Genomic DNA, 15,419 nt, shown 5'->3' on the forward strand with positions numbered 1-15,419 from the left:
TTATGTGTATTTAATTTAATATAATTAGGCCTATAAAAAGTTATTGGTTTACAGTTTGTGATTGCAGAGAATTTATGGAAGAAAAATGTAATGAGCTTCTTCATGAACCATCTGGACAGTTTGATAACTTCTGCAGGATGAGCTACGCTGATTTTGAATATTTTCTGAATGAAATTTCACCTATGATTTCGAAGAAAAATACAGACTTCAGCGAAACTATATCGTCTGGCAATAACACTAAGATATTTTTAGCATCTGGAGACAGCTACAAAAGTCTACACTATTTGTTTAAAGTATCCACCCAGGCAATATAAAAGATTATACATGAAGTCTGCAGGGCTATTAATACCGTTCTGAAAGATGAAATAAAGGTAATGTGAAACATGTTTGATATTTTGTTTTTAATATTTTTATTAGTTTGAAGAGCTAGGTGTACAAAAATATTAATCAGTGTTCTGTACGATTGTTATTACTTATGCACTAGTATCATACTGCTCAATATCTTCGTAAGCCTTCTGGAATGCTTCGTTAATAATGTTTTGTCTCTGAGGCACGATTATTTCTTCAGATACCGATACCGGTGTTACTGTAATTGTAGAGGTGGGCTTTGAAGGGTTGGATTCGGTTGAGTAGATAGTTATGTTGTCATCTATATTTCGAGGATGTGGTGGTTCTAATGGAGTGGAGGACCTTTCAAAATTGGAGATGGGATTGGTGGTGAAGGGGTCATGATTTGTGGTAGAAATTTCAGAAAATTACGTTTAAATAACTTGCTGAGCGGTTTGGTACTACTATATATCCACTTGTCACTGATGATGGTCTAGAATATTTAAATGAATTATGAGGGGATGGTGTTTCACACCAAAATGACATCTGTTTAATTATTTTGATAAATAAACCATCTATTTCATACATCGTTAATTTCCTGTCGTTTTGAGGAAGTGCCACATCTTTTTGACTAATAGCTTAGCATACAGATTACATTCATCATCTTCAGTATTTGCCCATGATGTACGTTGACTAAGTACATTCGCTAATTAACTACATGCTGTGGCCATTTGCTGTTCCGCTATATTCGAAGCAGTGCGATGACGAGATATCTCCTTGGATTTACTTGTAGATGGTGATGAAACCGTAGAAGCAGGATTCGAGGAACCCGCCACGCTGTTATAATTTTCTATCTCCTCGGCTTCACCCACAGTTTCTTCGCCATCTGTTTCTGATGATCCTGATTGCTGCAAAAAATAGATTTTATTAATAATTCTACGGTACGGAGAAATTATTTCAAATTTTAATTATTATTTTAACGATCTCTTTTCAGATGCTCTCTACAGCGGAAGATTGGATTAATATAGAAAGGGGATACAGCAGTAAATTCCCGCATTGTGTGGGATCGTTGGATGGCAAACATACAGTTATCGATTGTCCGCCTCATAGTGAAACTGAATATTTCAACTACAAGGAAACTTTCAGTATAGTGCTTTTGGCATTAGTCGATAGCAATTATAAATTTATATTTGTTGACATAGGCTGTCAAGGGAGGATTAGAGATGGTGGTGTTTTTAACAATTAATTATTATGGCAAAGAATCTGCAGAAACTAAATGAACTTCCTCACACCATGCCCACTTCCTGGATCGAATAATAACGTAAAGTTTCCATACGTGTTTTTAGTAGATGGTGCCTTTCCACTCAGTACGCATGTTATGAAGCCTTACTCTGGACATCATGAGATTGGATCACCAAAAAGAATATTTAACGAATAATTCTCTAGAGCTCGGGTTGGAGTGGAGAATACTTTCGGCATTTTAACTTCAGTGTTCAGAATTTTTCGAAGATCTATTAATTTAGATCTCGAAACTGTGAAAGAAATTACTGTGACCTGTGTGCTACTACATAACTTTCTCAGAAAAAGTAGATCTTCTTCAGAAAGATATATTCCCCCTGGAACTTTGGATGTATGTGATAGTAATGGGAATCGGATAACACCTGGTGCATGGCAGAATATAAAAGAATATAATGCAATACAAAATTTGCCACTTGTGTCTCGAAGATCACTGCTAAATGCCGTCATGATTAAAGACAAATGTACTTCATATTTTTGTAGGAGTACGAATGCTTAACGAGCAGTTCTGACTTCTTAATTTTAGAGCATGTACTTCATATTATAGAAACGGTAAAAATCAAAATTGATAGATTCCAAAATAATGAAGTGTTTTTTTTACCGTATCTGAGTTCAAACCAATCTTGTTGGCTTATATTGGCAGAAGAAATGATTCCATAAGCTGGTATGCAAACCAAACTTGTTCGTAAATATCTTCGACTCCTGAGGGAAAATTATCATTACTTATTATTTACATCATATACATATTTATTTTGTTAGTAACACAACTATTTGAGTAAAACTAAATGTAGAACTTTGAGAAATATACACTTTGTTCCAATCATGTATTTATCGAATTTATTGTATATATATCCTGTAAATATTAATAAATAAATAAATTTATACCTGAGCCAGAACGTATAGAATCTTGTTTCTTCTTTAAATATTTATAAATGTGACTATAAGAATTTCCTTTTTGTTTTTAATCTCCTTGACAGGTTTCTTTAAAACTTCACTGAGTCCACTCCAGGCATCAGCCACTTCTTTTTTTAATATTTGGTGACCTGTAATATTTCCTCGTTTGACCCGTTACCGGTATTCATTTTCCCTGCTGTAGCCTACTTTTATACAAAGAGGAACGCAATTCTGTCCGCTACCAGTGCATAAACAATACTAAGTCCACAACAAACGTGTGGACGCGTCGCAAGCGCTTGCGGCAAACCTCCTTTGATTTGTGCAAAAAAACCGACACTCGACCGGATCGTCCACAAGCGCTAGCAAGCATACGCAAGTCAAGCCAAACGCCCATTCCACACGTTTGAATTTGTGATGGCTTGCCGAGGTTTGGCAAGCGTGTGGACGCGGCATAATGATGTGGTGATGTCTTTGCATCTCCGAGTTGTTTAGGTTTTCGATATGCTACATGGGTGCGGTTTACGTGTTTTACAGCTACTTCAAGTAGCCGACTGGACCGCTTTTATTTATCTGCCTCCATCTGTTGTCAGCTTCTATCGAGTGATGTAATTCCTGCCAGTTTCACTGATCACTGTTTCACTGTTGCAATGACTTTTAACCACATCCCGCAGCGGGTCCGTCCTTGAGAGTCGTAGACGTCCACCCTGTGAAGGTAAAACTTCTACAACTCAAACGTAGGCAAATGGATGGTGTCCGATTGCGTTCCCAGCCTCGTTCAGTCGTACAGGATGCGTTGGCCTTTCTCTATCATCTTCTTCGGCCTCACAAGCGATCTCAGAGGACGTTTCATACTACCATTCGATCTCTAGATGGACATGAGTGGCCCTCCCAATCTGATATCATTCGTGAACTTTACCAGTACGTTTCCGAACTTTATACTGAAGTGGATTCAGACGGTCTACCGTGTCTTGATTTTACCTCCCTCCTTAATAGTGTCGTTACGCCAACTCTCCAGGAAGAGATTTTTCTCTGTATTCCATCGCGATGATATACTTGATATTTTGGCTCGTTCTCCCTCCCACAAATAGCCTGGCTTCGATGGCCTTCCCAAAGAATTTTATATTTTGGCCCCTGATAGGAGTTACGATAACTTCTATGGTGAATGAAGTTTTCCACGGAGGCCTTATCCCGCCCAGCTTTAAGGTTACTAAAATTGTCTTGATCCCAAAAAGCAGGGACGTTTGCGTGTGGATCAGGTCCGTCCGATAACCGTCTTCTACTATGATCATAAAATAGTGGCGCGAGCGGTAAATAGCAGACTATCGGTGTTGTTGGCTACCATCATCGCGAGCCAACAGAGTTGCCTTCCGGGTCGTACTCTCCTGACTTCCGTTGCCGAATGTCGTGATCTCATTTCGATTGCTTCCATCATTCCCGTACCAAGCGCTTTGCTTTTCATTGATTTTCAACAAGCGTTCGACCGCATTAATCACGGATTTCTTATGTGGGTATTCACAACTGTTGGTTTTAACGATGCTGCACGACGGCTGGTTAGCTCTCTAATTACTGGTATTCGAGCGTCCATTGACGTAAATGGCCGTTTTACTTCTCCCATCGCGGTGTGTCAGGGCGTCCTTCAAGGGAGTCCATTATCTATGTCGCTCTATGTTTATGGAACCCTTATTGCGATCTACAGCTGTTCGTTTGGGTGGCTGGTCGCTATTGGGAGAAAGGTTAACCGTTCGTGCATATGCTGATGACGTTATGGTTCTTCTCCGTACCCATGATGATACACTACTGCTGTAGGAAGCTTTGGATGCTTTTTGCCTTCTTACGGGAGCGCGGGTTAATGACCAGAAATGTTACTTACTCAATTTGCGAGGATTTTACGCTGTTGAAATTCCATGGGCTTTGAAGGTCACCCGATATCGATCGTTAGGTGTTATAATTGACAGTTGTACGCTAAAGATGGCTACTATAAACTGGTAGTCTGTCACGGATAAGATTCAGGGAAACTTCCTCAGAAACCACCTGGCCAACTCACACCAATTTCACCAGCCTAAAAGCTTTTCCAGCGTGTTGGGATTGATCTCCTCGGATGATTTCCAACGTCTGCTAGTGACAATAGATGGATTATTGTTTGCACTGATTATCTGACACGCTATGCCATTACAAAAGCCGCGAAAACAGCCGACGCAACCGAGATGGCCAAATTCATCGTGGAAGACATTGTATTAAAACACTGTGTACCAAGGTCGTTAATAACGGATCGAGGGAAAGTTTTTCAATCGAATCTTGTGACAGAGATAACCCGTCGGTGCAACATTACTCATCACATGACGACTGCCTACCATCCGCAATGTAACGGGCTTACTGAACGCCTTAATAAGATCTTGGCCGACATGCTATCAATGTTGAGTGGAGCAACTGGGATGAGGTGCTACCTTCCATGACGTTTGCCTACAACACCGCCAAACAAGACACCACAGGATTTACACCCTTTTTCCTGGTGCATGGGCGTGAGGTGACTACGACGATGGACACTGTGTTTCCGGTACATCCTGATGACGTGGACGACGACTACGTTTGCCAGGTGTTAACCAGAGCTAAAGAAGCTCGGAAGTTAGCTCGACTCCGCACGCTGCAGGCTAAAGAAAACGATCGCCGAAGGTATGAAGCGAGCCACCGCCATGTTGTGTGCTAGTCTGGTGACCTCGTCTGGATTTTCACTCCTGTTCGGAAGACTGGCCAGCGCTTGAATTGGGTACTGGAGTCTCGGGGCCTTCTGGCTCCCTCTCAGGGTGGGTTCCGTAAAGGCCGCTCCGTCACCGACAATCTGGTGAGTCTGGAGTCGGCCATCCGTACTGCCTTGCCCGCCGTCAGCACCTGGTCGCTGTCTTTTTCGACATTCGGAAGGCGTACGATACGACATGGCGTCATCACATACTTTCTACGCTTCATGGATGGGGTCTTCGGGGCCCTCTGCCGATCTTTATCCGAAATTTTCTGTCGTATCGTACCTTCCGCGTGCAAGTCGCGGCCTCCCATAGTTCCTCCCGAGTCCAGGAGAACGGGGTACCACAGGGATCTGTCCTCAGTGTCTGCCTGTTTTTAATCGCAATAAACGGGCTCGCTGCGGCGGTGGGAAATTGTCTCCGCTTCCCTGTATGCTGACGACTTCTGCCTTTACTACCGCTCTACTGGCATTGCAGCTGTTGAACGTCAGCTACAGGGCGCTATCCGCAAGGCGCAGTCTTGGGCTGTAGCGCATGGTTTTCAGTTTTCGGCTGCCAAGACCCGCGTTATGCATTTCTGCCGATGCCGAACAGTCCATCCTGAGCCGCGGCTTTATCTTGCCGACGAACTCCTTGCTGTGGTGGAGACGCACAGGTTTTTGGGTGTAGTTTTTTATGCCCAGCTGACTTGGCTGCCGCATATTCGGCAGCTTAAACAGGCGTGTTGGCGGCATCTAAATGCTCTGAGATGCTTGAGCCATACCCGCTGGGGCGCCGACCGATCTACCCTGTACGGCTCTACCAGGCGTTAATCCAGTCTCGTCTGGATTATGGGAGCCTGGCTTATGGCTCAGCATCCCCATCTGCGCTGCGGGGACTGGACCCAATCCTACACAGCGGAATACGCCTTGCCACTAGTGCTTTCCGGACCAGCCCAGTGGACACCATACTTGCGGAGGCAGGTGTCCCTCCATTGCGGTTCAGGCGCCAAAATTTACTGGCCGCTTATGCTGCCCATGTTTTTAGCTTGCCCGGGCGTCCAAACTATCGTCTCCTGTTCCCTCGATCGGTCGTCCATCTGCCAGAACGTCGGCCCCGGACAGGTTGTACGATCGCGGTCCGCGTCAAAGAGCTTCTCTCCGGGCTTAGGGTTTTCACTGTTCCACCTCCTTTTGGGGCCACTTTGCGTACACCCCCACGGTGTGTTCCTCGCCCTTGCCTTAGGCTCGACTTGTCACAGGGCCCGAAGGACTCAGTTCCTCCAGAGGCCTTCCGCCGCCGCTTTTATTCCATCCTGGCCACGTATCAGGGCTCTGACGTTGTTTACACTGACGGTTCGATGGTTGCTGGTCGCGTCGGTTATGCGCTAACTCTAGGGGACCATTCCGAACAACGTTCCTTGCCGGCTGGCTGCAGCGTTTACACTGCTGAGCTGGTCGCCATTTTTCGAGCCCTAGAGTATATCCGCTCCTGCTCAGGTGGGTCCTTCGTGATCTGTAGCGATTCCCTGAGCGGTTTACGAGCTCTCGACCAGTATTTCCCTCGTTCTCGTCTGGTGATGGCTATCCAGGAGTCCCTGCATACTCTTGCCCGTTGCGGCCGCTCTGTGGTCTTTGTGTGGACCCCCGGTCATGTCGGTATCCCGGGCAATGAACATGTTGACCGCCTGGCGAAAGAGGCCACCAGGCAACCATCTCTGGATGTTGGCCTCCCAGAGACTGATTTGCGAGCGGTCCTCCGCCGAAAGGTTTTTGCGCTTTCGGACGCTGAATGGCGCGATCGGATCACGCCCAATAAACTCCGTGCTATTAAGGAGACGACGACTGTGTGGCGGTCATCCATGCGAACCAACCGCAGGGACTCAGTCGTCCTTTGTCGGCTCCGCATTGGCCACTCCCGGCTGACACACAGCTACTTACTGCGTCGGGAGGACCCTCCTCTGTGTCGCTGCGGGGCGGCTTTGACAGTGGCCCACATTTTGTTGGTCTGCCCCCTTTTAGCTGTGGTCAGGCGGACATTTGCGTTGCCTGATACGCTCCCTGCCCTTTTAACTGATGACCCTGCTATGGCTGGCTTAGTTTTACGTTTTATACGGGCAGGGGTTTTTTATCATTTAATATGAGTGTTTATGTTTTATTTTATTGTTTTGTGTTGATTCTGGCCTTTGGCCTACGGTTTTAAACTGAGTTTTTAATGTGTTCTCGGTGGTTGGCTTTTCCATTTTTATTCTATGATCGGCCAACCACTGCCACACTCCGTATGATTTTAATTTGTTATGTCTGTTCTTTGTCTGAGTTTTTCTTGTCCTGTGTTGTCTATTGTCTCTATTATCCGTTTTTTACTCTGTGTGGTAGTTTTTAAGTTTTGGAACAAGGGACCGATGACCGTTGCAGTCTGGTCCCTTTAATCCCACAAACCAACCAACCGGAAGACTGGTCTCTCTGAGAAGCTCTTCAGGCGCTACTTTGGACCCTATAAGGTTGTAAGACAGTTGTCTGATGTTACTTATGAAGTTGACCCCGACACCAGACGACGAAAGATCAGAGATACGGTCCACGTCCTTCGAATGAAGCCCTACAAGGATCCTGCAACCCATGGTAAATTCGAAGCTCCAGGGACAGGCAACAAGCGGAAAGGTGACGAAGAGCGTAGCGGCAAAAGAAGTTCTAAAAATATCACCGCCAGAGCGAGAATCAGTCATCAGGAGCTGGAGTAGGTAGGGGTGATGACTCGTTCTCGGACCAGGACGACGTTAACACCGAGACGCTGTTCGCTTAGCAAGGGAGCAATGTAGCAGAAGAATCGGAATAACACCGTGGTGTAGTGGTTATGATACTAAACTGTTGCACGCATGGTCCTGAGTTCAAAACAAACCTGGGCTGTACAATTTTAATTTCTATATTCGGTTCGAATACATTCTAGAAGTATCCACAGATGTCAAGCATCGTTGTACTGGAATGTTCTGTAGCATTATACAGGGTGTTACAAAAATTTCCATGTTAGAGCTGATTTTCCATGTTCTTCCACCTACGCTCATTGGAGCACGTTATCGTGATTTCATACGGGATACTCTACCTGTGCTGCTAGAACATGTGCCTTTACAAGTACGACACAACATGTGGTTCATGCACGATGGAGCTCCTGCACATTTCAGTCGAAGTGTTCGTGCGCTTCTCAACAACAGATTCGGTGACCGATGGATTGGTAGAGGCGGACCAATTCCATGGCCTCCACGCTCTCCTGACCTCAACCCCCTTGATTTTCATTTATGGGGGCATTTGAAAGTTCTTGTCTACACAACCCCGGTACTAAATGTAGAGACTCTTCGTGCTCGTATTGTGGACGGCTGTGATACAATACGCCATTCTCCAGGGCTGCATCAGCGCATCAGGGATTCCATGCGACGCAGGGTGGATGCATGTATCCTCGCTAACGGAGGACATTTTGAACATTTCCTGTAACAAAGTGTTTGAAGTAACGCTGGTACGTTCTGTTGCTATGTGTTTCCATTCCATGATTAATCCGATTTGAAGAGAAGTAATAAAATGAGCTCTAACGTGGAAAGTAATCGTTTCCGGACACATGCCCACATAACATATTTTCTTTCTTTGTGTGTGAGGAATGTTTCCTGAAAGTTTGGCCGTACCTTTTTGTAACACCCTGTATATACTGTATGTGTTCTGGCCAGAGGCAGTCCGCTCCGCGCTCTTGTATGTGGAACTACTGAACAAACCTTCGTTTACTGAAGTCAGTGTTTGTCATTCATCTAATTACACCTTCTTCTACGTGACAGTATCTAATAACCATTACCATTATATTACTAATATTTACACAGAGCTAAACACTCTCAGACAGGATCCCTTTCACATCTGCTGAGTAATGATATAACTCCTTAGTTCAACACATTTCATTGTCTTTACGTAGAAAACTATCTTCGTACAACTGTATGCAGTTAGTGGCTACAAAAGAATTTATTACTGCAAAAATAACTTTTCTAATTGTACTAAAATAAAAAATGTGATGTTTATTGAGCAGTCCACCTACAGTCCAATTCAACTGGCCAACCAATGGAGAAGTTGGTTTCAGTATCAGTAAATTTGTGGTAAGGTCTTATGGGACCAAACTGCTGAGGACATCGGTCCCTAAGCTTACACACTACTTAATCTAACTTAAAGAAAATTATCTTGGACCGTAGACGTTTTTTCGTACGCCGCACATGACGTCATTATACTAAAACACGCGCGGTCTCCCCCCCCCCCCCCCCCCCACACACACACACTCACACACACACCATCGGAGGTTCGAGTCCTCCCTCGGGCATGGGTGGGTGTGTTGTACTTAACGTAAGTTACGCTAAGCACAACACACCCACCCATGCCCGAGGGAGGACTCGAACCTCCAAAATGGTGTGTGTGGGGGGGGGGGGGGGGGGGGGGAGACCGCGCGTGTTTCAGTATAATGACGTCATGTGCGGCGTACGAAAAACGTCTAGGGTCCAAAATAATCTTTTTCTGAAGTATTAATGAACATTACAGCTTATAGCCCCCTCCTCTGTGTTTAAATCAAGGTCACATTCTTCTATTTTCTTTCCATCAGGTCTGGTAAGTGATCAGCTGAACACTGCATGTAAATAAAAAAGAAGAAAAAGGAAAAAAAAGGAAAAGATAGAAATCAATTGTCATTAATCTCTGGGTGGTTTGTCATACTTCAAGCTGCTGCTGTTGAAACACTTTTTTTTAAATTGATGTTTCATATTTCAAACGTTATTCCGTTTGAAATTTACTCCGACACGCTGCACGCTGTAGCTGCAGAAACAATACCCGCGTCAGAGAAACTTGGCGCCGTAACAGTAGCTGCGCCTACAGCTTTTATTGCTCGTTAGCTGCGGCACAGCGGCGATGCATTACTCCGGCATTCTGTTGCCAAACGAGCCTGACTCAAGAGTTCTGAAGGTGCTGTGCAGGGAGCCAAAGTTTTTCGAATCAAGCGGCTCGTCGTGCGGCTACGCATAATGCGGCACAACACTCCGCTTCCTCTCGCAGCACGACCTGCCCGTGACTCCGTCCTTTACTTGAGCCACAGCGTGCGGAATATGGTAGGTATCTTGAGGAGATACCTATCGTCTGATTTAAATTAGTTCATGTCCGAAGTTTATGATTCGAAGTTCCGACGTTGCTGCAAGTACTGTTTGTAGGAAGCCATCACACCACTCCTCCCTCCGCGGTTAAGAAGATAAATTTTAAGTCTTCCTCTCTTACAAACAACAGGTAAAAAAATATTACAAAAGCAGGCAAATAACTTAGATTCGCTTATGGCATAGTTACAGGGGGTGGACAAATCCCACAACACATTAAAATGCCTAATATAGACCAGGAAAATCCTTGGCAATCAAAACAGCTCCCAGTTGTGGTTCATATGGCTCTGAGCACTATGCGACTTAACTTCTGAGGTCATCAGTCGCCTAGAACTTAGAACTAATTAAACCCAACTAACCTAAGGACATCACACACATCCATGCTCAAGGCAGGATTCGAACCTGCGACCGTAGCGGTCGCTCGGTTCCAGACTGTAGCGCCTAGAACCACGCGGCCACTCCGGCCGGCTTTCCAGTTGTGTCCGTATGGATAAACACAGGTGCTGTAATGTTTCGTTTTCTTCCAGCAAAATAGTGGAAAGTTCAGATAACGATTATGTAGACAGCGATCATGAACCATTCTCTCCAAGTAGACCACGAAAGCCCAATCATAATGGGATCTGGTGATTGTGGTGGCCAGAGAAGTTGCGACAGTTCATCCTCGTACTCACGTAACCTGTCCTGTACGATTCGAGTTGTCTGTACAGGGACCCTGTCATCTTGGAAAACTACACTACGATTAGGGAACAAATATTGTACCATGCGATGGACCTGATCAACCAGAATCGTCACGTAACACTTGGCAGTAATACAACCTTGCAGAGTAACCATGGTGCCCGTGGAGAACTACTATGTGGCTGTCCAAACCCGTCATGTTTAATTCTTGGCAGCAAGCTGTCTGCTTCGCACGCTTGGGGCGGTGTACGTCAGGCGTAAACTCGTTCAGAAGCTGGATATACGTATTTTTAAGAAAATCACTTTTGTCCATTTCTTCCTAGGTCAGATTTTATGGATTCGGAACCATGTTTGCCTGTTATGGGCATCTGAATTACTGGTTGTTGGTAATGGAATTCCAACTTCCGGTGTTCCCTTCGTGTATTTATGGTGCTGACACGGTTCCCGAATGAGACATTCAGTTCTCTAAAGACTTTTGCAGTTGTCATCCTGTTATTTTTTTTCACAATCGCTCTTCAATGATGATCTGTCACGGTCACTCAATACAGACTTCCGTCCACGTTGTGAATTAGCGGATAAGGTTTTCCCAATTTTCATGTATCCAGAATAATTCTTTAATACGGTACCTCTTGAAACACCAAACACTTCGGCTTCCTTGGTTAGAGAAGCGCCGACAATTTTCACAGGTTAATATTCACTTAGCTTCACAGAACACTAATCTCACTACGACTGGCAGTCGTAACGTATTGAGGACATTGTACAGATGCCGTTAGTGCTCCGCAAGGGTCACCACATTGGACTTGCATTCAGGAGGACGACGGTTCAATCCCGCCTCTGGCCATCCTGATTTAGGTTTTCCGTGATTTCCCCACATCGCTCCTGGCAAATGCCGTTATGGTTCCTTTGAAAGGGCATGGCCAAATTCCTTCCCCGTCCTTCCCTAATCCGATGAGACCGATGACCTCGCTGTCTGGCCTCCTCCCCCAAACAACCCAAATCGTTAGTGCTCAGATACAACTGCGTCACCTGCCGACTTGAGTAGCATCTGCATTAATTATCAGGCAAACATTTCTGGCGGTTTTCCATATTTTTGTGCAATCCCTGTATATATGGAAACTCTTAGCATTTGAAAAATTTGCTCTTAAGTGTAAGTACACTTAGATCAGGAAAACAAAGCAACAGCTAGTTGTTTGCAGGACAGTTACGACAACGACAATCAGCCAGGGAATGAGTTTGATCATCCTTTCTATTTTGTTCGCCGTTGTCATATCACTCTACACCCTCAGTTTCAATTTCTTCAGTCAGCTGCATCCACTGCTTGCGGCCATTAACGTGACAATGTGTTTTGTTTTCGTTGTTTGGGTTGTTTCTCTACACGGCGTGTTTTTTTGGCGACAGAAAGTACTTACAAAGTTGTTGAATGGCGTAGAAAAGGGATAATATTCTAGTCATCCTGCTAAGCAAACCCTACACCGCAAATGTCCAGTTTTGCTGCCGCATCTACTCTGAAGAACCAAAGAAACTGGCACACCTGGCCAATATCGCGTAGCGCCTCCGCGAGCACGCAGAAGTGCCGCAACACAATGTCACATGGACTCTACTAATGTCTGAAATAGTGCTGGAGGGAACCGATACCGAGAATCCTGCAGGGCTGTCCATAAATCCGTAGGAGTGCGGTGGGAGGGGGGGGGGGGGGGGGGGGGTGGAAACCTCTTCTGAACATCAAACTGTAGGACATCCCATATATTCTCAATAATGTTCATCTCTGGGGAGTTTGGTGGTCAGCAGAAGTGTTTAAACTCAAAAGAATGTTGCGGCAGCCACTCTGTAGCAATTCTGGACGTGCGGGGTTTCACATTGTCCTGCTGGAATTGCCAAGTCCACCGGAATGCAAAACGGACATGAATAGATGCAGGTGATCAGAAAGGATGCTTATGTACGTGTCACCTGTCAGAGACTATTTACACGTATCAGGGGTCCCATATAACTCCAGCTGCACACGACTCACACCATTATAGAGCCTCCACTAGTTTGAGCAGTCCCCGGTTGACACGCAGGTTCATGGATTCATGTGGTTGCTTCCATACCCGTACACGTCCATCCGCTCGACACAATTTGAACCAAGTCTCGTCCGACCAGGCGACATGTTTCCAGTCATCAACAATCCAATGTCGGTGCTGACGGGCCCAAGCTAGGGATAAAGCTTTGTGTCATGCAGTCATTAAGGGTATACGAGTGGGCCTTCGGCTCCGATAGCTCATATCGATCATATGTCATTGAATGGTTCGCACGTTGACACACCCAGCATTGAAATATCCAGTAATTTGCTGACGGGTTGCACTTCTGTCACGTAGAACGATTCTCTTCAGTCGTCGTTGGTCCCGTTCTCCTAGGATCTTTTTCCGACCGGAGCGTTGCGGAGATTTGATATTTTACCGGATTCCTGATATTCACGGTACACTCGTGAGATGGTCGTAGGGGAAAATCACATCATCGCTACCTCGGGGACGAAGTGTCCCATTGCTCGTGCGCCGACTGCAACACCAGGTTCAAACTCACTTAAATCTTTATAGCCTGCCATTGTAGTAGCAGTAACCGACTTAACAACTGCGCCAGACAGTTGTTATATAGGCGCTGCCGACCGAAGCGCCATATTCTGCCAGTTCACATATCTCTGTATTTCAATAAGCATGCCTATGCTAGTTTTTTGGCGCTTCAGAGTATACCGCGTACGCAGACGAACGTGATTGGCCGAAGTCTACCCTCCCGTGCTAAACTGTCAATCTCTACTTGTTTTGAGACAATTACGTAAACTTTTTAAAACGGGTGAAACGCTCCTGTTCAGTAAACAGCGTCATGTTTATCACGTCGTATCTTGTAAACTACTGAAACCTCTGAAACAGCCTTTGTTACGCTTTGCTTACAAAATATCTCGTTCAACTACGGATCATTCAATAGTTGCGTAACGCATTGCGTTTGATATGTATAAGCTTTTCAGTATAAAGTATCTGCTTCCTGCAGGATTCTAATTCAAATTTTAAAATTCACGTGTGGTATACGTCTCTATGCGAACGGGCTTGCCGCAGTGGGAACACCGGTTCCTGTCAGATCACCGACGTTAAGCGCTGTCGGGCTGGGCTACCACTTGGATGGGTGACCATCCGGTCTGTCCAGCGCTGTAGGCAAGCGGGGTGCACTCAGCCCTTGTGAGGCCTACTGACGAGCTACTGGATTGAGAAGTAGCGGCTCCGGTCACTAAAACTGACAACGGCTGGGAGACTGGTGTGCTGACCACATGCCCCTCCATATCCGCATCCAGTGACGTCTGTGGTCTGAGGATGACACGGCGGCCCGTCGGTATCGTTGGGCCTTCATGGCCTGTTCTGACGGATCTTAGTTATAGTTTTATAGGTCTCTATAACGTCTTTCCCATACTTCTCCTTCAACTCCTTTCATCGACAATTGCAGGTCACTCGAAACCAGAAGTTGCATGAGTTTCCTACGCGATCGATCATTACCAACAATGCCATACAATCATTTCATTTCATTACACACACTGTACACCAGTTTCCTGTGTAACCGATTACAGAGAACTGTTAAGTAGTAGAAACATAGTAGTAGCGGTAGTAGAAACATAGTGGGTGACGACAGAGGCAAGTTCCAAATGGTGCATTGTTTGATGGGAGCAGGACAACCCTCTAACTGTGAAATGCCATATAGTTTAAATCGGAGTACAGCACTGCGATGTTCGTGTTTCTGCTGCTGTCCATATGTGTACTTGCTGCTCTACGTGATCTTCAGTTGTTGACATAGACATCTTTTGTGAGTAATGCTGTTCACATTGCTTAAAATTTTTAAATTGTCCACTACATTCGCTCAAGAAATGTTTCGGCTAATACCAACATCAGAGCCTATAACTGAGATTAGAAGTGGCAGAAGAATGAGATGTGCTGTACAAGAAACTGGAGTCAGTCCCTGAATATCGATGTTCTCCTAAATTTCTTTTCCCTCTTTCATATAACAACTAAATAATACATTTTTGACCTTGACGAAAAGTTTCAAAAACAAAAATGAAAACACTTGCACAACTATCGGTTACTGCATACTGAAAACATTGAAGAAATTCTCTTCAGTTCGAGAGATTATTGTCATTTACAAGACATTTACGCCCTGCACGAAAATGACCCTTACACAGATACTGACAAATTCCACATTCGGAGGAGTTTGTGAATATGAATAAACAAATGAAGACAATACAAAAAGGTGACGAAGAAGTAGCCACAAATTTAACTGGAGAAACAACAGTTTTCTGGATGAAACACTGTGGTTACCGCATGTCAAGATTGCCAAATCAAATT

General features: G+C 45.0%; 1 long non-coding RNA gene across 1 annotated transcript in view; it reads right to left on the minus strand.

Moving 5' to 3' along the window:
• Window positions 1–599: 599 nt before the first annotated feature.
• The window catches only part of LOC126481671 (uncharacterized), a 128,118-nt gene continuing 113,298 nt past the window's right edge, over window positions 600–15,419 (minus strand). Inside the window, exons 2-3 of the long non-coding RNA XR_007587610.1 lie at window positions 2,225–2,325; window positions 600–1,235 (exon numbers count right to left, since the gene is read on the minus strand). This is a non-coding gene — a long non-coding RNA (uncharacterized LOC126481671). The remainder of the gene's footprint in view (window positions 1,236–2,224; window positions 2,326–15,419) is intronic.

The sequence above is a fragment of the Schistocerca serialis genome, chromosome 5, assembly GCF_023864345.2.
Source record: "Schistocerca serialis cubense isolate TAMUIC-IGC-003099 chromosome 5, iqSchSeri2.2, whole genome shotgun sequence".
NCBI classification, from domain to species: Eukaryota; Metazoa; Arthropoda; class Insecta; order Orthoptera; family Acrididae; genus Schistocerca; species Schistocerca serialis.